Below are 24,282 nucleotides of genomic sequence, written 5' to 3'. Positions count from 1 at the left end.
TGAACCCCCCTCCCTCCTCCCTCCCCGTACCATCCCTCTGGGCCATCCCAGTGCATCAGCCCCAAGCAAACAGTATCATGTATCGAACCTGGACTGGCAATTCGTTTCGTATATGATATTATACATATTTCAATGCCATTCTCTGTAATAGCCAATGTTATTTTTGATGCATGATTTTATTTTGTATTTCAATGAGAAAATATAAACAAATCTTAATCTTCACTTTTTATTACTTTTCTTTATATTAGGTCTCTTTTTTAAGTTTATTGAGATATAATTCACATACAGTATTATTTACCAACTTAAACTGGATAATTCAGTGGTTTGTAACATGTTCAAAAATTTGGACAGTCATCATCAGGTCAATTTTAGAAAACTTTTCCCTCCCCAGAAAGAAAATGTGTACCCATTATACTAACTCCCCATTATTCCCCAGTCTCTTAAACTCTACATTACAACTTCTATACTTTGTTTATAGGCATATTTTGTACACAACGTATGAATGGAATCATATGATACCTGGCCTTTTGTATCTGGCTTTTATGACTACTTTCACATAGCACAATACTTTCAAGGTAGTGAAAGACTGAGATGAAATGGAAAATCCACAGAATACTTCCAGACAGATCTCTCTCCTGTTTGTTTGGTTCATATGTTTCACCATCAATATACTGTGTTTCACACAGAAGAGTTTTCTATAGGAAAATTCATACCATCCTAGGGCAGTTATATTATCCTGACAACTTTAGTATCATCTCTTCCCTAGGCTCCCAGGTAAAGTTTGCAATCTCATGAATAGCTTTCCATCCAGTTCTTCCAAATGTAGTATTGCAGGCTTTATAATCATCATTACTTCAGGTTACCTGGCAAGGGTAGACACAGATAGGCATGGCAATCACAGGGTAATTTAGCCATTAAGTTGGCAAAGACTGTAGGTGGAAACGAAATCATTTTGTGAAAGTACATGCCCTCCTTGAAGATATTGTTATCTCATACCTGTTTTGTCAGTAAAAATTCACTCAAATATAATTCCTGAGTTTACTAATTTTCATTCAGTCACTCAGTCATGTCCAACTATTTGCAACTCCATGGACTACAGCATGCCAGGATTCCCTGTGCATCGCCCACTTTAAAGAAAAGTGTTTTCTTTAAAGGACATGGGGCTTCCCTGATAGCTCAGTTGGTAAAGAATCTGCCTGCAATGCAGGAGACCTGGGTTTGATCCCTGGGTTGGGAAGATCTCTGGAGAAGGGAAAGGCTACCCACTCCAGTATACTGGCCTGGAGAATTGCATGGACTGTATACTCCATGGGATCACAAAGAGTCAGACATGACTGAGTGACTTTCACTTCACTTCACTTAAGGGACCATATAATAAATACTTTAGGTTTTGTGGATCATACAGTATGCATCATAACTAATCAACTCTGTCACTGTAATGCAAAACCAATCATAGATAAGTTGTAAATAAGACAACAAACTATCTTTCGATAAAACTCTATTTGTAAAAACAGGTGCCAGGCTGAAGTTGTCCTGAGGGTCATATCTTGCCAGCCTCTGCTCAGTTTTATCATCAGCTTCATAATGATAAGTACTGAATTGCCTCTGACTCCATCTGTCACTTCTTTCCTCCCATTTCTTTCTACTTTCTCCTCCTGGTGTATTACCAGAAAATTATCCTAAATTCTAAATCTCTTCCTTGTAGTATGTAAAACCTGGCCCTCCTATATGGCACCGTTTCCACTATCTATCTCAAATGTAGGCCATGTCATCCAATCTTCAGTTTTATTACCTTTGTCCTTTTTAGCCATCAGTCCCTGACTTGTTAAAAAACACTTGTTGTCAACAGAAACCTCCTAATTTCAGTATCACTAACAAGCTTATATTGCTTCCTAAACATCGCATCCCGTCTTTGTGGTTTTTTTTTTTTTTCCTTCAATAACTGAAAATATATCTATAATTTATAAAATCTAGAATCTAATTCATTGGATAAATTTCACTCTATTAAGTAGCCCTAATATATTACTCCAGAGAAGGCAATGGCAACCCACTCCAGTACTCTTGCCTGGAAAATCAAATGGGTGGAGGAGCCTGGTAGGCTGCAGTCCATGGGGTCGCTAAGAGTTGGACACGACTGAGTGACTTCACTTTCACTTTTCACTTTCATGCATTGGAGAAGGAAATTGCAACCCACCCCAGTGTTCTTGCCTTGAAACCCCAGGGATGGGGGAGCCTGGTGGGCTGCCATCTATGGGGTCACACAGAGTCAGACACGACTGAAGCGACTTAGTGAGAACACATTGCTCAGATCATGAACTCCTTATTGCCAAATTCAAACTTAAATTGAAGAAAGTAGGGAAAACCACTAGACCATTCAGGTATAATGTAAATCAAATAATTTATGATTTTACAGTGGAAGTGAGAAATAGATTTAAGGGACTAGATCTGATAGAGTGCCTGATGTTCTATGGAATGAGGTTCATGACATTGTACAGGAGACAGGGATCAAGACCATCCCCATGGAAAAGAAATGCAAAAAAGCAAAATGGCTGTCTGGGGAGGCCTTGGAAATAGCTGTGAAAAGAAGAGAAGCAAAAAGCAAAGGAGAAAAGGAAAGATATAAGCATCTGGATGCAGAGTTCCAAAGAATAGCAAAAAAGATAAGAAAGCTTTGCTCAGCAATCAGTGCAAAGAAATAGAGGAAAACAACAGAATGGGAAAGACCAGGGTTCTCTTCAAGAAAATTAGAGATACCAAGGGAACATTTCATGCAAAGATGGGCTTGATAAAGGACAGAAATGGTATGGACCTAACAGAAGCAGAAGACATTAAGAGGTGGCTAGAAAACACAAAAGAACTGTACAAAAAAGATCTTCATGACCCAGATAATCATGATAGTGTGATCACTCACCTAGAGCCAGACATCCTGGAATGTGAAGTTAAGTAGGCTGTAGAAAGCATCACTACAAACAAAGCTAAGGAGGTGATGGAATTCCAGTTAAGCTATTTCAAATCCTGAAAGATGATGCTGTCAAAGTGCTGCACTCAATATACCAGAAAATTTGGAAAACTCAGCAGTGGCCACAGGACTGGAAATGCTCAGTTTTCATTCCAATCCCAAAGAAAGGCAATGCCAAAGAATGCTCAAACTACCACACAATTGCACTCATCTCACACGCTAGTAAAGTAATGCTCAAAATTCTCCAAGCCAGGCTTCAGCAATATGTGAACCGTGAACTTCCTGATGTTCAAGCTGGTTTTAGAAAAGGCAGAGGAACCAGAGATCAAATTGCCAACATCCGCTGGATCATGGAAAAAGCAAGAGAGTTCCAGAAAAACATCTACTTCTGCTTTATTGACTATGCCAAAGCCTTTGACTGTGTGGATCACAATAAACTGTGGAATATTCTGAAAGAGATGAGAAATCCAGGCCACCTGACCTGCCTCTTGAGAAACCTGTATGCAGGTCAGAAAGCAACAGTTAGAACTGGACATTGAACAACATACTGGTTCCAAAGAGGAAAAGGAGTCCATCAAGGCTGTATATTGTCACCCCATTTATTTAACTTATGTGCAGAGTACATCATGAGAAATGCTGGGCTGGAAGAAGCACAAGCTGGAAGCAAGATTGCCAGGAGAAATATCAATAACGTCAGATATGCAGATGACACCACCCTTATGGAAGAAAGTGAAGAGGAACTAAAGAGCCTCTTGATGAAAGTGAAAGAGGAGAGGGAAGAAGTTGGCTTAAAGCTCAACAGTCAGAAAACTAGGATCATGGCATCTGGTCCCATCACTTCATGGGAAATAGATGGCGAAACAGTGGAAACAGTGTCAGACTTTATTTTTGGAGGCTCGAAAATCACTGCAGTTGTAGATTGCAGCCATGAAATTAAAAGACGCTTACTCCTTCGAAGGAAAGTTATGACCAACCTAGATAGCATATTCAAAAGCAGAGACATTACTTTGCCAACAAAGTTTCATCCAGTCAAGGCTATGCTTTTTCCAGTGGTCATGTATGGATGTGAGTGCTGCACTGTGAAGAAAGCTGAGCGCCAAAGAATTGATGCTTTTGTACTGTGGTGTTGGAGAAGATTCTTGAGAGTCCCTTGGACTACAAGGAGATCCAACCAGTCCATTCTAAAGGAGATCAGTCCTGGGTGTTCTTTGGAAGGAGTGATGCTAAAGCTGAAACTCCAGTACTTTGGCCCCCTGATGCGAAGAGTTGACTCACTGGAAAAGACTCTGATGCTGGGGGGATTGAGGGCAGGAGGAGAAGGGGGCGACAGTGGATGAGATGGCTGGATGGCATCACTGACTCAATGGACGTGAGTTTGAGTAAACTCCAGGAGTTGGTGATGGACAGGGGCACCTGGCGTGCTGCTGTTCATGGGGTCACAAAGAGTTGGACACGACTGAGCATCTGAACTCAACTGAACTGAATACATTACTCACTTATTCAGTTTGTATTCTGTAGCTGGGATTGCATATCATGTTAATATATTCACTAAGCCATCCTATCCTTCTGTCTTTTGTTTCCCGTGTCTCACAACCCTTAACATTCCAGAAGAGTCTTATTGTTTTTCTTAACTTGCACTTGAACAGGGAAGTTCTGCTGGAATGAATCACACAATAAGCAAGAGGAAACTTACTCAAAAATCATACTTTAGTATCTTAATTGAACCTTCAACTGTTCCTGGGAAATATATTATTGTGTAGGTGCAAACAACTCTGCTATAATCTTCAAATGTTCTTAGCCTTTTTCACATTCTTTAAACCTCAGAGCCCTCACTGCTATTACTTACTGTACTCCACTTAGGAGAACGTCTGGTCTACTGCTAAATCTGTTCACAAACGTGCAAAACTATTTTTATTGAATTCACTTAATTTCTTCTGTTCTTCAATTATAATAAAGACTATGTCTCTCATACTAATGCCAAATCCTTCTCCAATCCTTTGAATGCCCCCTCTTCCAATTATATCTTGTCTATTGAAATAAAAAAAATGTACTCAAGGATTCAACATTGATAACATCATTGGAATTTTCCTAGGGGGAATCACTGTTACTCTATTCTGACAAATATGGTTCATGTGGAGTTGATTGTTTTCTTTGACTTCAGAGTTGAATGTGTGAACACAGCTTGACTGGTCAAAGTATTGTATACTCTTCAGAGTATTTGGTTAGAAATGACTACTTGTCTCAGAGACTTTCAAAACTAATAATGTTCTCAGTTTTAAAAGAGGCACTGTCTGTTTCATCACCAGACCTTAAACTTAAGGGAATGTAAGCCTGCACTTCTGATAGCTAGCTATGAAGTTATCAAGTAATAATTAGAGGAGAGGAGAGCTGAAATAAGAGAGAATTAGACCTGTCGTCTCATAATATGAAGTCTTGAACTGTAGTTTGCCAGAAGATTTGTCACCGAACTTTTAGTAATATTAGGAAATAGATAACTTTTTTCTTTGAATTATGTACTGGTTACATACATCAAATATCCTTGAATATAGATGTGATTGCTTTGTAATTTATTCATTTTACTTATCTCTAATATAGGGCTCCTCATTTTTTCAAAAAAACAACTCCTGCTTCGCTCACCAAAGGCTGCTATAGGACAAAATCCAGTAGAACTTGTCTGTCTTGTTTCACTTAACTCTTTAGCATCATTTGGAAGTGCTTAATACTTCCTTCTCCTTGATATAACATGGAATAATTATGGAAAAGGACTGTACATGTCTTTTGTAATACTGTAAGGCTGCCTCCTGAGTTTTAAGACTTTCTGAAGGATGTTCCAGTAAAGATCTCAGGGATGTTGACTGTTTGGTTCAGTCAGAAAATCACTTTTGCCCAAGGTGTCAGCTTTCTTATTATTTAAGGAAAAACTGGTTTAGTAATATGAATAACATGGAGATCTTTCATTAACTAGCTGAAATTTACAATTTAATGTTGATCAGATTGATATTTTGTATGTCAGGGGTATTACAAATTATACAAGATATGAGTAGATATACCTCCATAGATATTTTGAACAATTTCTATGACTTTAGAATCAAAGAACAGATAGTTTGAGAATGGCTTTTTTCACATTCAGGTTATGTGATACATTGCTAAATAATTATAGTAAGCTCTTTAACCTTAAGTCATACTATCAGTGTGTGTGTGTGTGTGTGTGTGTGTGTGTGTGTGTGTGTTCTCTCAGAGGAACAGAAAGTGGTCCTAAAAAGATGATACATGATGGAATTTATTTAAAAATATTCATAAGAAACTGTTCAGTTCCCATGAATACATTATATCCAATGAAGAATTTTTAAATATCCCTATAATCAATGTTGACAGTTATAAATAATCAAAGGGGTGAAAATTGCTTGTTAAAAATTCTGTTGAGAGTAATATCAGCAAAACGGTGGAATAAGACGTCCCAGTCCTCATGTTCCAACAAAACACCAATTTGTTAACTGTCTATAGATTAATATACCTTTATGAGTCTCCCTTATAGCACTGCAGTTGAACACAAAAATGAAAAGGTTAAGAGCAGTTTCATTTTACCTCAGTCTCCTTTCTCCTTTCAATTCAGCACTGAGTGAGAGAGAGCCCTTTGTGGCATATCCTGTGGAGAAAATAGGGGGCAAAGTGGGTACCTGACCTCCCAGTGTTTCAGAACACTACCCAAAAAGTCTGTTTCTAATGCATTGCGCCTAGGAGTCTAAGGGAATCAGCTGAACTAGTTTGTTAGGGGTAACTAAGAACAAAGAAAGGCGGGAGTTCTCAACAATCAGTGCAGGGATCTCAACAACTGGCCTACAGACCACCTCTTCTATAACTCAGTAGCTGAAAACAGACAACCCAATTTAAAAATGAGCAAAATAACTGAAAACATTTTTGCAAAGAAGACATTTGGCCAGTAAGTATGTGAAGAGGTACTCAATATCACTAATCATCAGAGATATGCAAATCAAAGCCACAATGACATATCACCTTATAGCTTTAAGTATGGCTGCTCCTAGAAGACAAAACAAAAATAATACAAAACAACATACAACAAATAAACTAATATTTAAAGGATGTGAAGAAAGGAAAACTTTGTACACTGTTAGTGGGAATGTAAATTGATGCAGCCACTGTGGAAAACTGTATTGCATGTCCTCAAAAAATTATAAATGGACTTACCATATCGTTCAGACATCCCATGTCTGGGTATTGTTCCAAAAGAAAGAAAATCAGTATTTCAAAGACATACCTGGACTCCCAATTTCATTGCAACCTTATTAACTATGGCCAAGGTATTGAATCAACCTTTATTTCCTCGTGACAGGCAAGTGAATAAAGAAAATGTGGTATCAACATATAGTGATATTATTCAGACTTTTAAAAAAAGAAATCTTGCCATTTGCTATCTGGATGATGTTATGCTAAGTCAAATAAGCCAGACTCAGAAGGACAAATACTACATAATCACACATGTATGAGGAATCTAAAAGTCAAGCTCGTAGAAGCAAAGAGAATGGTAGTTGCCAGGAATTGGGGATAGGAGAAAATATGAAGGTATTGGTCAAACAGTCCAAAGCTTCAGTTATGCAGAACTTCTAGAGATCCACTCTGCAGTTTAGTGACTATAGTTAATAATACTTAACTATAGTTTAAAAGTTTCTAAGAAAATAGATTTTATTTTGTATCCATATCACTCACAGACATATACCCACACACACACAAATAATTAAAGAGAGTGGGAAGAAACATTTGGAAGTGATGAATATGTTTATTTCATTGATTGTGGAGATGTTTTCATGGTTATATACTTATATCCAAAATCAAGTTGTATATACTAAATATATAGAGCTTCTTGCACATCAATCAGATTTCAATAAAGATTAAAAAATCTATTGATACTGAAGAGTTGTAGTCATAATATATTCAGATGCAAGATGTAAATATAATCTTTAAAAGTTTTTGATCCATAAAAAATAATGTGAATCAAAATTATGAGACATTTCCAAAAATCTTTACTAAATAATACAAGTTCTGAAATAAGACTGAATAGTTTAATATTATAAGGACTGTAATATTCTGCCAAGAATTCACACTGAAATTTATAGAGGAACAGATTTTGTGAAATAATTAAATGCTATTCATTCTGTGTGATGATGTTGTGTTGAATTTATTATGTGTATGCTAATTTATTTGTATGAGATTCTGCCATGGATGGAGTCTTATGCATATGTGTATGAATATTTCCTTATGTTATGCTTGGGTGTACTCCAATCTCATCCAAGAGTGAAAAATGAACTTTGGGGGAAATTAGAATTGCTACCAAAATACTAATCCTATCAAATAGGAACATTTTTACATATGCCTTGAGTAAAGTGAGGAAGACATTTGTAGACTTGAAAAATGTAAGCTCATTCACAAAAATGAATCCACATACATTGAGTGTTTGGCATCATACAGATAGTATTTTTTGCAAGGATGCAACCATAAGTTGGCATTTGAATGTTAATGTTTCTAAAATTTTCAACAGCTTTGTAGTTTGAACATATATAGTTCGATGTGATACTAAATCACAAGATGTAAGAAATATGTTATAGCTATGTGATAAATAAGGAGAAGGAACATTTGGATTGTTGAAACTATGAAGAACACTTTATGAAGCTCTTGTGTGAGAGCAGCACTAGTAGGTTCTCAATGATGTAAAGCTTGTTGAAAATGTAAAACATAAATCACTTTAGTACCAGACTATTGTGTTGTTTCAGCATTTCACCTTGCTTCATGTACATGTAAGATTATTTTTCATATTAAATCTGTTATCTTTGATTTATACTTACCAAAAATTAGATTTAAGAATATTCTTCATTTATATAATTTACTCGAAGGTTACCAAGGACCTTATTATCTACTGTAATAATATATCCAAGCAGGAAAATATTATTATTTATGGAGCAGATCCAATTGAATATGTCAATAATTTGATATATTTTATCCATAACATATGGGCTTTGGGGGACAACAGTGGTAAAGAACTTACTGTCAAAGCAGGAGACATATGAGATGTGGGTTCTCTCCCAGGGTTGTGAAGATCCCCTGGAGGAGGGAATGGCAACCCACTCCAGTATTCTCACCTAAAGAATCCCATGGACAGAGGAGCCTCGTGTGCTACAGTCTATAGGGTTACAGAGTCAGACATGACTGAAGCAACTTAGCATGCATGCACATCCATAAAATATAAAATTTAAAAATATGTTGTAATTTTATCAAATAAAAATATAATCAGACAAATACAACCTACAGGAAAAAAAAAAAAACAGTGATGCAGTTTAAGAAAATTAAATGGTAGAATTTATTATAGTCCATAAAATTATACCAGGAATATTTTTTACCCCCATGACATAATTTACATTTTACCTAATACATATGTATTTAAAATAATTTTAGTGTATAAATGTAAGTTGCTTTTATTTCTTAGAATAGATTTTGATGTTAAAATAGTTTAATTTTACAAATATGATGAAGCAAATGGGTTAATCTTCAAATAAGTGTTTTAGAATGTTGACTGTATTTAGTAATATTTTTACTATTGCAGTGTCTCAGTTTTGATATTAAATTATATGATTACTTTGTAGGGTTTTTTTGTCACTAAAATTACATTTGGTAGAGACTGAACATGTATTATAGATTCCTGTACCAAATCTTTGAAATGCATGTATTATAAAATAGAAACTTATAAAATTATAATTGCATAAAGTAACTAGATAGCTTATTTAACTAGAAATTATCAGATATATATAAAAGGCAGAAAAGAAGAAGCGTTGGCTTGAAGAATGATATCACAACCAGTAAGTTTACAGACATATGCTGGAAATCATGTGTCAAGTTTGATGTGTTTCCAAATGTGGTGAAGAACAATAGGAGGAATAGACACAATGGTAGCCAAGAAATGTTAGTGGATTCTCATGACTAACGCTGTACTCTCACCAGTTTTGCTCTTTTTCAGAAAATTAAATATATGTTTAATATATGACCTTTCAATTGTGGTACAACATAGTTACCCAAAATGAAAGAGAGAGGTCAGCACATACTTGGACAGAAATGTTCACAGTAATTTCATTAAAAATAATTCAAAACTGAAAGTAAGCTAAAATGTCTGGATAAATAGGTTGTTTTATGTCTCTACAATGAATATTGATCTATCAAAAAAAGGAAATATTGTTGCATACAACCTGAAAGAACATAGGACAAACTATGGTGAGAGAAAGAAATGATGCTTGAGGAAGTATGTAATGGGTGCTTCTATTTATTTGAAACTCTAGTAATGGAAATATAATCTATAGGCAGAAAAACAAACAAACAAACAAACAAAAACCAACATTGATTGACTATATTTAAGAGTGGAACTATTATATAGAGTGAAGTAAGTCAGAAAGAATAACACCAATACAGTATATTAACGCATATATATGGAATTTAGAAAGATGGCAATGATGACCCTGTATGCGAGACGCAAAAAAGACACAGATGTAAAGAACAGACTTTTGGGCTCTGTGGGAGAAGGCAAGGGTCAGATGATTTTAGAGAAAAACATTGAAACATGTATATTATCATATGTGAAATAGATCGCCAGTCCAGGTTTGATGCATGAGACAGAGTGCTCAGGGCTGGTGCACTGGCATGACCCTGAGGGATGGGATGGGGAACACATGTACACCCATGGCTGATTCATGTGAATGTATGGCAAAAACCACCACAATATTGTAAAGTAATTAGCTTCCAATTAAAATAAATTTTTTAAAAAAGATTAGAATGAGAGAAATTAAGAAGTAGCACAATAGAATTGTTTAAGTTGATGGAAATGCTCTATATCTTGTTTGTGTTGGCATTTAAGAGTATAACTTTATTAAAAACTCATTAAATTGTACAGTTTAAGTAAGAAAAAAATATAATTAACTGAGCTACAGAACAAAATCAACAAAGTTTAGAAATGAACTTTTGACAAAATGAAACAGCAAATACCAAGTCACAGATGAATGACTAGAGCACAACATGGGAAAATAGTGTTTTTACTGTGAAGAAACCTTGCAGACACCACCTTAAACAGGTGTTCAGGTTACCACCACCAAATAACATATTATTTCATACTCTTTGATATGATACAAGAAAGTCACTTCACCTCTGTGATATTCTCCCCCTAATCAGTAATCCCAGACTAATCATGAGAAAACATGGAACATAAAGATATTTTACAAAATAGCCAGTCAGCACTCTTCAAATATATTGAGTTTGTGAATAACAGGGGCAAACTGAGAATCTGTAGCAACCTGAAGTAGAGACATGACAACTAAATGTTTAGATTAGGATCAATAAAGGATTAGTGGGAAAACTGGTGAATAAAGTCTAAGACTTACTTTGTAGTATTGTCAATTTTGTAGCAATGTTAATTTTATGAAATTTATATGTTCACCACGGTTACATAAATGTTAACATTACAGGAAGGTGACCAGAGGGGATATGGAAACTCTGTACTGCCTTTGAAACTCTTTTTATAAATCTAAAATCATTTCAAAGTACACCATTTACAACAATCACATCTTTCACCTACATGAGAAAGAGTGATTTACAGCTCTAGACTTCACAAAAATCCTATTTTGCCTTTCTGCTCTATTCAATGGAAGGGTCATCTTGACAACACTCCATCTTGATTTTCTTAATTATTTTATGTCTGTCTTGCTTTTCAAAAAGTAAACTCCGAGACTATAGGGAATTTGTCAGTTCAGTTAAATGTGATACCCAAAGTACCCAGAATTTAGTAAATATTCAAGTTGAATTCAAATTTAGCATTCTGTGGGTTAGAAATATATTTGGGGTATAACTATTTCAATTATTTGGCTTCCCAGGTGGCTCAGTAGTGAATAACCCACCTGCCAATGCAGGAGACGAGGGTTTGATCCTGGTTCGGGAAGATACTTGGAGAAATGGCAACCCACTCCAGTATTCTTGCCTGGGAAATCCCACAGATGGAGGAGCTTGGCAGGCAAAAGAGTCAGACACGACTTAGTGACTAAGCAACAACAAATTTCAACCCTTATTATTTTGAGGTTAAAAAAAGAAAAATATGTTGCAGAATCCTTGTCAAATTTCTACAATACACTCCTCAAGGCAGATAATATATCTATTCATGGTTTTACAGGGAAAAGAAAAAAAATACATATATACTCAATTTTTATTGTTTTTTATATTGAATATTAGCCATCTCTGGCCAAATAATAGAATATCGCTAGCTAGCCTAGTTCCCATTATAGGAGTTTCTACCTGATTTAAAGAGATAGCCATGTTGTTCTTGGTTTAAATAATTATAATAGGCAGTAAAATGTCATATCGTGAATTAGAAGAGTAATGCATAACCTTAGATTATGTATCACTTAGAGTAAAACTATCTTGCCTGGAGAATCCCAGGGTTGGGGGAGCCTGGTGGGATGCTGTCTGTGGGGTCGCACAGAGTTGGACATGACTGAAGTGACTTAGCAGCAGCAGCAGAGTAAAACTAGCCTCGTTATTATGAAAATGTAATCCCTTTAAAATAATAGTTTAATATATTGTGCTTTTGCTAAGACTTTGATACATAATTTTTTCTAGAATTTTATAATCCTCATATGACAGCCAAATATGTTTTTTGTTAAAACTTATGACATTTTGTTGTCTACACAAATCTTTGACTTTTCACCCATACTTCTGTAAAATTAATTATGTTTGTTCTTGTTTTGGAGCATTTGATGGATTATATAGCTATGATTTGTGTATTAATACTGAATGTTAAAGTTTATAAAGTCTCATCTATAAATTTAGTGGTGAATCAAATTAGTAAGGAGTGACAAATAAAATGAGAAATAAAACTCTAGCATAAAACAGGTATTTAAATTGATTGCACTTATGGAAAATATTAGTTAATTTTCAGAACAATTATGTTACATCCAAAATAGTTATAGACCTACTTAATAACCCAATAAGGAATAATTAAAATATTGCAAGTAATTTTAAAAAATTTGAATGTGCTATTTATAAATATGATTTTATTTTTAAATAATTTTAAGTTTCAGAAGCATTGCAAAAAATTAGAAGGACATTTTCATTTATCCTCAGCCAGTACCCCTAATGTTTATAACAGTTGCACAATATAAAAACTAAAACCTAAGGAATTAGTACCAGTATAATACTAATATATAAACCATATATGCTATTAGGATTACTTGGATTATATAGGATTATTTTGAGTATGTCACAGATACTCCAGCCTGTAACAGTTCTAAGTTCATCTTCCTTTGTCTTTTATGACACTTTTCAAAAGTACTTGTCAATTATTGTGTACTTGACATTGCCCCTTGATATCTGATGTTTACTTTTTTTATTTATTTTAATTGGAGGTTAATTACTTTACAATATTGTATTGGTTTTGCCATACATCAACATGAATCCACCACAGGTATACACATGTTCCCCATCCTGAACCCCCTCCCTCCTCCCTCCCTGTACCTTTGATTAAATTGAAATTATATTTTTCAGAAATAATGCTACAGAAATGAAAAGTGTCCTTTTCAATATATCATATCAAACATTATTTCAATCTCTTCATTTTGATGATGTAAGCTTTGATCACATAGTTTAGGTAGTATCTGCTATTTTTCTCCACTTCTCAGATTTTTCAATTTTATAATCAATACATATTTGGGTAGAGAAATCTTGAAACGTGTGAGAAACAAATTCACCAGAGTATATACACTACTTTTGGTCTTTAAACTATTTACCAAAGTTACTTAGATCAACTTTTTTCTTCTGCATCTCCTCAAGTACTATTTAGTTCAGTTCACTTCAGTTGCTGTCTTGTCTGACTCTTTGCGACCCCATGAATCGCAGCACACCAGGCCTCCCTGTCCATCACCAACTCCCGGAGTTCACTCAGACTCACGTCCATCGAGTCAGTGACGCCATCCAGCCATCTCATCCTCTGTCGATCCCTTCTCTTCCTGCCCCCAACCCCTCCCAGCATCAGAGTCTTTCCCAATGAGGCAACTCTTTGCATGAGGTGGGAAAAGTACTGGAGTTTCAGCTTTAGGATCATTCCTTCCAAAGCAATCCCAGGGCTGATCTCCTTCAGAATGGACTGGTTGGATACATAATTCATTTGTAGCACAAGTAGATTTATTTTTCTGTCTACATTCCATTTGAATTCCCTGCACACCATGATTGAACTTTTCAAATTTATATACACTTATACAATTCATTCCATGTTGTGTAGTTGCTATAGGTTTTGACAAATGCAGATAGTCATTTTTCTACTACCACAATAACATACAGCATATATTTGTCAGCCCAAAGTTTCCCTCAAGTTGTCTCTTTCAGCCAGTCTCATCTCTTACTCCAACCACTGGTAATCACTGATTTATCTTCCATTTCCATATTTTTATTTTTTGTAGAAAATCATATAAATCTAATCATATAATAAATAGTCTTAGGAGTTTAGCTTCTTTCCTTTAACAAGATGTATTTAATATCTTGCATGTGTGAATTAATAGTTTGTTTCTCTTTATTGCTGAATGTTAAGATTCCATCCTTAATAGTACTGATAGTATCAGGTTTGGTGATTTTAGTTATTTTATAAAGTATATACTGGCATCTCTTTATGAATGTAACTTGCATTTCCCTAATATTGAAAGATCTTTTGCCCATTTCACATGTTTATTTGCCATTCATGGATCTTCTCATTTTTTAATTTCATTGCTTGCTTTCTTACCAGTATGTGTTGTATTCTATACACTAGGTCCTTTATCAGATACATGCTTTGGAAATATTTACTTTTAATTTGTACCCTCCTTTGGTCAGCATTATTTCAACAAGTTTTACATAGCAAAACTTGAATTTTGATAAAGTCAAATACTTTTTAAAAAAAAATATTATATTTTTGATGTCAGGCCATAAACTCTTGGCCAAACTCAAGATCACACAGAGTTTCATGTAACTTTTAGAAATTTTTCAGGTGAAAAATTGATATTTATTTCTAGGCAGTGAGCCATTTGATGATAATTTTTGATTAAAGTATATAGTTTATGGAGGTTTATTTATTCTATAAACATGGATTACCGTGATACTGAATGGTTTGCCTTGGAAACGAACAGAGATCATTCTGTCGTTTTTGAGATTGCATCCAAGTACTGCATTTCACACTCTTTTGTTGACCATGATGGCTATTCCATTTCTTCTTAGAAAGAAGCTGAAGTTGAATGGTTCTATGAAGACCTAAAGACCTTTTAGAACTAACACCCAACAAAGATGTCCTTTTCATTATAGGGGATGAGAATGCAAGAGGAGGAAGTCAAGAAATACCTGGAGTAACAGGCAAATTTGCCTTGGAGTACAGAATGAAGCAGGGCAAAGGCTAATAGAGTTTTGCTTAAGATAGTTCACTGGTCATAGCAAAACCCTTTTCCAACAACACAAGAGAAGACTCTACACATGGACATCACCAGATGGCCAACACCAAAATAAGATTGATTATATTCTTTGCAGCTCTATAAGATGGAGAAGCTCTATACAGTCAGCAAAAAAAAAAAAAAAAAGACCAGGAGCTGACTGTGGCTCAGATCATGAACTCCTTATTGCCCAATCCAGACTTAAATTGAAGAAAGTGGGGGAAAAACACTAGACCATTCAGGTATGACTTAAATCAAATCCCTTATCATTATACAGTGGAAGTGACAAGTAGATTCAAGGGACTAGATCTGATAGAGTGCCTGATGAACTATGGAATGAGGTTCATGACATTGTACAGGAGACAGGGATCAAGACCATCCCCAAGAAGAAGAAATGCAAAAAAAGCAAAATGACCATTTGAGGAAGCCTTACAAACAGTTGTGAAAAGAAGACAAGCCAAAAGCAAAGGAGAAAAGGAAAGATATACCCATTTGAATGCAGAGTTCCAAAGAATAAAAGGAGAGATAAGAAAGCCTTCCTCAGTGATCAATGCCGAGAAATAAAGGAAGAAAAATAGAATGGGAATGACTAGAGATCTCTTCAGGAAAGTTAGAGATACCAAGGGAATGTTTAATGCAAAGACTGGCTCAATAAAGGACAGAAATTGTATGGACCTAACAGAAGTAGAAGATATTAAGAAGAGATGGCAAGAATACACAGAAGAACTGTGCAAAGAAGATCTTCATGACCAAGATAATCACCATGGTGTGATCACTCACTTAGAGCCAGACATCTTGGAATGTGAAGTCAAGTGGGCCTTAGAAAGTATCATTACTAACAAAGTTAGTGGAGGTGATGGAATTCCAGTTGAGGTATTTCAAATCGTGAAAGATGATCCTTTGAAAGTGCTGCACTCAATATGCCAGCAAATTTGGAAAACTCAGCAGTGGCCACAGGACTGGAAAAGGTCGGTTTTCATTCCAATCCCAAAGAAAGGCAATGTCAAAGAATGCTCAACCTACTGCACAATTGCACTCATCTCACACGCTAGTAAAGTAATGCTCAAAATTCTCCAAGCCAGGCTTCAGCAATACGTGAACCGTGAACTTCCTGATGTTCAAGTTGGTTTTAGAAAAGGCTGAGGAACCAGAGATCAAATTGCCAAAAACTGCTGGATCATGTAAAAAGCAAAAGAGTTCCAGAAACCCATGTATATCTGCTTTATTGACTATGCCAAAAAGCCTTTGACTGTGTGGATCACAAAAAACTGTGGAAAACTCCTCAAGAGATGGGAATACCAGACCACCTGACCTGCCTCTTGAAAAACCTGTATGCAGGTCAGGAAGCAACAGTTAGAACTGGACATGGAACAACAGACTGTTTCCAAATAGGAAAAGGAGTACGTCAAGGCTGTATATTGTCACCCTCTTTATTTAACTTATATGCAGAGTACGTCATGAGAAATGCTGGGCTGGAAGAAGCACAGGCTGGAATCAAGATTGCCAGGAGAAATATCAATAACCTCAGGTATGCAGATGACACCACCCTTATGGTAGAAAGTGAAGAGGAACTAAAAAGCCTCTTGATGAAAGTGAAAGAGGAGAGTGAAAATGTTGGCTTAAAGCTCAACATTCAGAAAACTAAGATCATGGCATCCAGTCTTATTACTTCATGGCAAATAGATGGGGAAACAGTGGTTGACTTTATTTTGGGGGGCTCCAAAATCACTGCAGTTGTTGATTGCAGCCATGAAATTAAAAGACGCTTACACCTTGTAAGGAAAACTATGACCAACCTAGTCAGCATATTAAAAAGCAGAGACATCACTTTACCAACAAAGGTCCGTCTAGTCAAGGCTGTGGTTTTTCCTTTAGTCATGCATGGATGTGAGAGTTGGACTATAAAGAAAGCTGAGTGCAGAAGAATTGATGCTTTTGAACTGTGGTGTTGGAGAAGACTCTTGAGATTCCCATGGACTGCAAGGATATCCAACCAGTCTATCCTAAAGAAGATCAGTGCTGGGTATTCATTGGAAGGACTGATGTTGAAGCTAAAACTCCAATACTTTGGCTACCTGATGAGAAGAGCTGACTCATTTGAAAAGACCCTATGTTGGGAAAAATTGAGGGCAGGAGGAGAAGGGGATGACAGAGGATGAGATGGTTGGATGGCATCGCCAACTCAATGGACATGAGTTTGGGTAGACTCTGGGAGTTGGTGATGGACAGGGAGGACTGCGGGGCTGCAGTGCATGGGATCACAAAGAGTCAGACATGACTGAGCGACTGAACTGAACTGAACTGATTTATGCTATATATGTTGAAGTCCAAATGTTCCAGTAAAATTTTTGAAAACATTATCATTTGTTTATTGAATTATATTTTTAGCCTCATCAAAAATGACTTAAATACATTTTCATGTATCTATTTATGTAGTCTCTATTCTAATCCATTGATTAGATTTAGATGTTTATCTAATCAATGTGTTTATCCTTTCAACAATATTTTCTTGAATGCTGTCTTGTCTTTTTCATAAGGTTTGATATCATTTTTTTCAAATTCTATCATCTTTGTATATAAATTTAAAAATCAGTTAGTCAGTAGCTATCCAACTTGATTTTAACTCAGAATGCATTCAAGGCTACAGGTCCCACTGGAAAATATTGGTATAACAATGTTGAGTCTTCCAATCCAGAAGCATGATAAAACTTTTCCTTTATTTAGTTGTTCTCTGACTTCTTTCATGGATGTTTCCAGGTTCATTAGGCATATGCTGTATATTTCTGTGAGATTTATATCTATTACATTTTATGTTAATATATGTCATATTTTATTTAAAGTTTCAATTGTAATTATATGCAAGTACAGCCAATTATTATACATTGACATTTTGCTCTGTAACTGTTCTAAAGTCATGTTGATTTTTCTGTGAATTTTCTATTTTTTCTACTACTAGTTTTGAGTTTAATTTGATCATATTCCAGTTTAGGTAATCTTACATTGAGTTTTAAAAAATAACATAAACATTTTCTGCTTACATTTTCCTTTAATCACAGCTCTGTTTCATCCCTCATGTTTCAATATTTTTATTTTCATTTAATTCAAAGTATTTTTATCTTATTTCTATACTTTTTTTCACCCTTGAATTATTTAGAAGTTAATTGTTTTATTTCCAGTTGCTTGGGATTTATCTACATATCTTTCTGTTGTTGATTCAGAGTTTAAATCATTTATATTCTGAGACCATCTTTGTGTGTATTGTTTTCTTTTAAATATGTTGAGGATTATTTTAGGATCCAAGATCTGGACTATATTAGTGAAAAGTTCATGTTTACTTGTGATGAATGTCTACTCTGCTGTTGATTAGTTGTGTGTCAATTTTAATAAAGTTGATGGATAGTATTGTTTAGGTCTCCTGTATCCATATTTGTTGTCTGCCTAATTGTTTCATCCATTACTAAAAAGCTTTGAAGTCTGCATAACTCTAGATTTGTTTATTTTCCTCTAAATTCTGTCAATCATTGTACAATGTAGATTAAAACACTCTTTGTTGTTCAGTATGTACACATAATTCTCTAGCTTTGTTTTGAATAGTATTTGAATGGTATGATTTTTTTTTAAATTTTTACCTGTTTCTCTAAATTTAAAGCAGGCTACCATAGGTAGTATCTAATTAGATGTTTGTTTGTTTGTTTTAACCCAGTGATTCTCTTTTATCAATACTTGGTTTTCTTACATAATTCAAATTTAATGTGATAACTGATAATGATTGGAATTGCATGCTTAGTCACTCAGTTGTATCTGACTCTGTAACCCTTTAGACTGTGTTCTGCCAGGCTCTGCTGTCCATGGGATATTTCAGGTGAGACTATTAGAGTGGATTGCCTTTTTCCTCCTCTAGGGGATATTCCCAAACAGGGACTGAACCTGTGTCTCCTCTGTCTCTTGCATTGCAGGCAGATTCTTTACCCATTGAGCTGAAAATCCCTCCCATTTGCTATGTATTTCCACTTTTTCTGACTTCTCTTAGCTTAAGTGAGTTTTTCATATGACTCTATTTCATTTCTTCTGTTAAATATTTGTACCACTTTTATTAAACTTTAAAGAAAGCATAAATATTTTAATAAACTATAAATATAAATACTTTTGCAGTTAATTGTGTTTTAGATAGTTCATTGTCTTTTACTGAACTTTAATTAAATATGTTATCTTTACTTCATTTTCAGTGCTCTTCATTTCGTTGTTTGAAATATTTTTGTCTTGTATTCTGTTCCTTCTGCCTGAAAATTTCCCTTGCCATAACTTGTAGAGAGTATACCAGCAGTAGACTTTTGTTTCTTTTTACCATTTAGATTATGAACAATATTGCATTTAATCTAGATGTCAAATTTTGGGGAAACTGAGTTGCATAAATATGAGAATTTCAATCTATTATTAAATACTATATCAATCTGTTTAACATAGTTATTTGCCATAAATGTATTACAAAATTTAATGAGACTTTTTGTTTCATTGATGCTATCATAATAGCATATTTTGTCATTTATGTTTTCTATTCAATTACTTATAGGATATAGAGGCACCATTTGCTTTTAAAGTTTGTATTTGAATCTAGCGACATAGATTATTTCTGTGTTGATTATCTGGCTTTTTTTTTCTGTAAAGATATTGTAGCGTGATCCATTAGTCCTTTCCAGTCTTTGCAACTTATATCTTTTCTCTGTCACTGAACAGTATTGTTGTATTCATCATCTCTTTTTCTTGAAAAAAAAGTGCTCTTCAAACTCCAAATTTTAGCTCTATTAGAAGTTTTTTTTATTTTAAATTCATTTTATATCATTGATTTCTTATCTTCATTATCTTATTCCTTCATATTTTCTTTTTTTTTTTGCTGTCATTTATTAAAATATGGATGCATACTTAATTCATTTTCAGCTTTGTTTTCTATAATATATAACCTTTATAAGTCTCTCCCTAAGATATGATTAACCACATCATCCAACTTTTACACATTATCTGTTCATTATTGTTTAGTTCAAAATATTTTCTAACTTTGAGATATGTCCTTTCCTTGACTAAGAATATTTTGAAGTGGAGTGCATAATTTTCAAACAGATACACAGTTTTCCAATTATATTTGTGGCTTTTTCCCTATTTGCCAATAGGATCATATCTGTTCTGAATAATAAAAATTTTTGAAACATGTTGATTTTTTATATCTTAGAATAAGGTCAGTATTTGTATATGTTCCAGGCCCACCTGTAAAGAATACGTATTCTGCAGTTGACATGCATTCTATTTATTATTTTATTGATAATGGAATACTATTCAAAGAAAGAATGACTTGGTATATTAGATTCAGAGTACTGAAGCTCTGACGGAGAAGGCACTGGCAACCCAATCCAGTACTCTTGCCTGGAAAATCCCACGGATGGAGGAGCCTGGTGGGCTGCAGTCCATGGGGTCGCTAAGAGTTGGACACGACTGAGCGACTTCACTTTTACTTTTCACTTTCATGCATTGGAGAAGGAAATGGCAACCCAATCCAGTGTTCTTGCCTGGAGAATCCCAGGGATGGAGGAGCCTGGTGGGCTGCTGTCTATGGGGTTTCACAGAGTTGGACATGACTGATGGGACTTAGCAGTAGCAGCAGCATTGGAGCTCTGAAAGATTAATTTGACATGCAGTCACTTAAAAGCACTATCAGTATAATAGTAAATGATAATTTTGTGACCACTGAGTTGAACAATAATTCTCCCAAAGGCTGGCATTGTATTATCTACTTTTGTACACCAATAGGCCAGCATACAATTGGAACTTGATTAGTAGCTATTAAATTGAATTGAAATGACCATCTTTTGAAAGTCAGTCATTTATCACCAACTAACTTATAAGCACCTACTTGGTATCTGGCACTCTTTTAGATGTGTAGGCTCTAAATGTAAAAACCATAGTCCTATCCTCAAAAGTTCCCAGCCCAGTAGAGGAGAAAGACAACTGTGCGGTTAATTGGGTTTGGCAAGTAACATGTAGAACACAGTTCTCAGCACTGACTTCACATTAGAATCACCTGAGAAGTTATAAAAGAAATCTTATGTCTAAGACCTGCCCAAACTATTTGAATCAGAATATTTGGGAGTGGTTTAAAGCCATAAATATTTTGATGCTCTATCAAGTACCCTGATGGGCAGAGAAGAAAGTTGAAAGGAAAGGTGTTCATAATAAAACCTAGTAGTTATTTTAACTAGGTTGTGACAGGCCATACTGATTAAATAAGCAGGGGATGAGATGACTTGAAGCTGGTCTTCAATTTTTTGAAGGTAGGGTTTATTTTTGGTTCACCCTTGCCCTTTGTACCAACTGAAAAGTCTGCATGTTAGCCATGTCTCCTCTTTCTTGTGTGCTCAGTGGCTCAGTCATGTCCAGCACTTTACAACCCCATAGACTATAGCCTGCCAGACTCCTCAATCCATGAGATTTGCCAGCAAGAATACTGGAGTGGGTTGCCATTTCCTCCTCCAGGGGATCTTCCTGACCCAGGGATCGAACACATGTCTCCTGTTGCTCTTGGATTGGAGGCAGATTCTTTACTGCATGAGTCATCAGGGATAACCTCTTTTTTGGCAGGACTTAAATCTCAGTTGGTAATATTTTGGCTATTATTGTAAGAGTTCACTGGAGACTCACCTCAACTTCTTAGTATCTCTGCTACAGCTGTAAACTAGGAAAGTGCTTCAAGGGTCAGTATGAGTCCCTGTCAATGAGCTTTTCACTCCCTTTCCTTATTCGGTCCTATAAATCCTTGTCTCCTTGGTAACTTCCCAGTGGCACAAAAATATCTAGTTTACTATTACAGAAAAGAGAAATTCTTCTTATACTTTGTTGTCAATATTTTAAAAATTATATCCCTAGTAAATGAAATGAAAAAGTGAAAAGTGAAGTCGCTCAGTCGTGTCTGACTCTTTGCAACCCCATGGACTGTAACTTACCAGGCTCCTCAGTCCATGGGATTTTCCAGACAAGAATACTGGAGTGGGTTGCCATTTCCTTCTCCAACTTCATGTGCAACTTGAGCTAAAAAAAAAAAAAAAAAATTCTCTTCTAGGTCCTGAAGCTTGAGAAAACGAATTTTCCTAATCACGTGCTTCATGTCAAGTAAAATGTAAAGCTGCACAAATACATATTTGGTTTAACAGTGGACCTTTTTTTTTTTTTTTTTTAAATAGAAGTGAGGCAATTAAACAAAGGACAACAAGACCAAAATACCTTCATCAACAGAACAACTCCACCTGTCCCCTCTGTCCCTTTTACCACTTAGTGGGGTAAAATGTCCTGTAGAATGTAAAATGCAGCATTCTCAATCATGGGATCTAAAAACTTTTCATGATAACTTATTGCAAATTGCACTTGACAGTTCACCACGACAGTGGAAAACTGGCCCCTTGTTTGCTTATACAGTCCTTGAGCCCCAAAGAGAAGTCACTAGTAGAAGAACCTGGATAAAAAGTTTGCAGCTGTGCTCAGCCAGCTGGCTCCACTCTCCGGGTCGGAGCCCACCTGGGACACCGCCTTGTCCTGCCCACTTTGTCTTGCTCCTTTGTGGGACTCTCATGCTCGGGCAGGTAGTCAGGCAGCTCCATGTTCTGTTCTACCTCCACAGGTGTGTCCTGGAATGGGACTAGTATCTCTTCTCCACTTTTGCTCTTCACAACTTGCTGAGCCTTCATAAACTGGGTTGATGCTATTGCTGATGCCAAAGCTTTACGATCTGAATGGGTTCGCACCACACATCTCTGAACGGCCATTTGAAAAGTAAAGCTAATAACGCCTTTAATTTTTAACAAGGCCACTTCACACAGGGACATATCATCAAGATTATCTATATGCAAAACCACTGTTTTGGCACATCTGTTTGTAGTCCCCCCCAAAAAACTGAGCTTTCCTTCGACATGAATTCATTTCATTGAAACTATCCCCAACTGCCATATTGGAAGATTGAAGAATGTCATCAATTTCAGAGGCTAGCAGTTTTGTTTCCCCGGAGGTTGTAGACTTCTGTATAACATTTTGCAAGCTTAACATCTTTCCCAACTCTCCTTTCATCTTTTCTCTGTTGGCACGGCACTCTGCCAAGTATCGAAAAGCAAAAGGTCCATAAATAAAGTAAGTCCGGGCAGACATCCCTGATCCTGGACAATGGCTTGTCGGTTTAAAGGATCTGTGGCTAGGTCTCGGAGCTGGTTAACTACAGAGAGAGCCTCAGGTTCCTCATTCATCGTGGAGGACGATGAATTCATCTTATATGCAGTACACGTGGACAAAATCTTCTTAAGTTCACTCCAGTGCTCTAGGAATATACACCCTGCCGCACCATTCGGGCCACATCGACGATGAGGTAGAGGAACCCAGAGTCGTGTAGTAGGGTCAGCGATGACAAACGACCAAGCTGACTTCTGAAGCCTAGAAGCGAGGATACTGGTGGGAGAAATGAAAGTCTCCCATTTTTCCTGTTTGATTATAAACATGAATAAATATGAATGTTTATCATATAAATATTATGTGTGTAATATAAGTATAAAATATGAATATAACTGTACTGTCGTGTGGTTTACATATTTGGCTTTCTGCCTTACAGTACTGAGTGACATCTTTTGTTTTTTTTCAGGTTATTCACTTTGTATTTTTTTCTTAAATATAAATTTATTTATTTTAATTGGAGGTTAATTAGTTTACAATATTGTATTGGTTTTGCCATACATCAACATGAATCCGCCACACGTGTACACATGTTCCCCATCCTCAACCCCTCTCCCACATCCCTCCCCATACCATCCC

General features: G+C 35.7%; 1 pseudogene; it reads right to left on the bottom strand.

Annotated features, from left to right (window-relative positions):
- Positions 1-22,787: 22,787 nt before the first annotated feature.
- Positions 22,788-24,024, bottom strand: LOC133250056 (armadillo repeat-containing protein 1-like; annotated as a pseudogene).
- Between the last annotated feature and the right edge of the window lie 258 nt (positions 24,025-24,282).

Source organism: Bos javanicus, chromosome 6, assembly GCF_032452875.1.
Source record: "Bos javanicus breed banteng chromosome 6, ARS-OSU_banteng_1.0, whole genome shotgun sequence".
Taxonomy (NCBI): Eukaryota; Metazoa; Chordata; class Mammalia; order Artiodactyla; family Bovidae; genus Bos; species Bos javanicus.
The sequence above is the reverse complement of the archived record's forward strand: the minus strand, read 5'-3'. Positions and strand labels throughout refer to the sequence as shown.